We start from the raw sequence: 2,453 nt of genomic DNA on the forward strand, positions 1-2,453 counted from the left end.
GGGCTTCCGCGAGTAGTGGGTATAAATTCAAATGTTTGAAAAAATTAAAGAGATGCCTTTGTGTGTTTGGGCCAGCACCAGGCAAAATTGCTATAGCAGGTGGGAAGCATGGGGTTAGCAAACATCTGTGCCACACTAGAGTGACAAGAATGACAATGGCTTCTATTAGATAGCAATATTCGTATTTTTAAAATTTAGAATATTGAATTTTATACTCAGGTATTTAATTTAATTTTGCCTTCTAGTGATTCTATCTTTTTCTTTGTTGGGTGGCATCTCAGATGGTTCTCTCCAGGAAAGCTAAGGTGGTCGATTACCTGTTGACAGATAATGCCATTTGTGGGTAATTGCTTGCTTTCTCTAATGAATTCTATGTTTTATATATTTTTCTACACACAATCTATGTCTTGGCAGGCTTTCAAAATAGTCTCCTGTGGTGCAGAGATACCAGTTACTCTCCTGGCCCTGAATTTTTGAGTTTCAAAAATAAGAAAGTAAGATTACAAAAGAAAATAAATTGTTCATGTTGAGTAAAAAAATAAATGCAAAGGCAGAAGGGGATAAAGAGCTGTTTGCCCTGGCTGTAAGAAAGCACTAGAGAAACAAATGAAGATAATAACCCTTAAAATTTATACAGCTCTCTCTATTTTTAAAGTTCTTCCTGGTAATTAAGAATCATTTATTAGATATTAGCTTCAGGTCATTCAATCAATTAACAGTTGATTTAGATTGAGAGCTGTGTGTAATTCTGAAGACTAGAAACAAAGAATTCATTTTAAACTTCTCAAAAATTGTTATTTTCTTGTGTTCATTGAAAATTACTATGTGAATGAGTTCTCATTATGGATACTAATATACTCTTACATATTATTTAGCTTAGGAATCAACATTTACCTAGAAGTGTAATATGTAACTTTTTAGTTTGTTATTTGCTACCATATCTATGGAGACAAGGTAAGTAGAAAATCTCCTAAATTGTTAGACCTGTTACAGTGAAAATCATCCCTGATTACCCTCCCCTCATACACATGGACGTGTGACATTCAGTAGGCATAGTTTCTTCCCCAATCCAGATTGAACATTGCCCCCATCAGTAATAATTCTAAAGGAATATGGAGTAAATACCATCTTTCATTGTAAGTGGATGTCTTATTGTTCTGCTTACTTAGTGCCTCTCTGACAAGAATATACCACCAATGGGATGGCCTTAACAAACAGGAGTTTATTCTTACAATTTGGAGGCTCTAAGCCCAATTTCAAAGTGTCAGGCTCTAGGGGCTGGGTGAAAGCCCTTCCACCTTGGGGTCCAGCTCTGACTCCTGCTCCTGGCCCGCTGGAGCTAGAGATGTTTCTTCACTCAGACAGCTGCTGGCTGCTGAGGCTGAGAAGCCCCACAGTTGACAAGTAAAAAGGCACAGTCCCAATATTACCAAACCACATGGCAGGTCATTAACTTAAGTCCATTGTAAGTCCAAAGGTCAGCAGAGCACAACAAGCTGCTGAGCAATGACACGGCTACATTGCAGGGTCCAAGCATGCCATACTCTAGAGGCCATTCCCAAGGCTTCTCCTTAAATACAGGAAGCAGGCCACATCCCAAAGGCAGCTACTCAGCTGCTTGTGGTAGAGCCTACCATGAGGATGATTGCCAGTCTCATCATGGGGAATAACTACCATCAGCTGCCCAGCCACTCAACCATGCCCAGCCAAGTTGACATAACTATCACACTTATCTATTTGGTTATCTTTATGGTTCATAATTCAGTTTATCTTCAATCTAACCAGACAAAGAAATTATGTATAAGACTAGTTTATTAGGCACATTTATATCTAAATATAAAGAAATACTTATTTCCCTCTAGCGTGTCAGCTTATCTGTTTTTTGACCAATAATCACAAGAATTTAGGTCTGGAGTAGCCATAGATATTTGGAGTTGAGTTTTACGGAAATTAATGGAGGTTCCTTTGGCTTTGATGCTTGAATCTATTAAGATTCATTATGACTGTCCTTGAATTTTCTCCAAAGGCTTTGTAACTGAGGCTGTATCTTTCCAGTACAGCCTCCACATTTCTCTACTATTTAAAATCAGACAGAATCTCTGCAATCAGATGTTTGAGGTTTGAGTCCTGTCTTTGTGACTCACTAGTGTGTGACCTGGGTAAGTTATTTATCTTCTCTACCTTAGTTTACTCATCTGTAAAATGGAAAATAATTTACCTCATTTCTTTAGTTGTTAGGAGGATTAAATGAATAAACTGCTTAGAATAGTATTTGGCACATAGTCAGTACAATATAAGTACCCGTTAAGCCCCTTACAAAATTCTCATTGAAAAATACATTGCTGAGTCATATATAGAACATATCCTGCCAGTGGTTGCTATGTCTTTCATATTTAAAAATTTACACTTTACCAACAAAACAAAACAAAACAAACCCAAATATCTTCACTTGG

The sequence above is a fragment of the Orycteropus afer genome, unplaced genomic scaffold (genome assembly GCF_000298275.1).
Source record: "Orycteropus afer afer isolate SDZICR_OR568_19922 unplaced genomic scaffold, OryAfe1.0 scaffold00081, whole genome shotgun sequence".
Taxonomy (NCBI): domain Eukaryota; kingdom Metazoa; phylum Chordata; class Mammalia; order Tubulidentata; family Orycteropodidae; genus Orycteropus; species Orycteropus afer.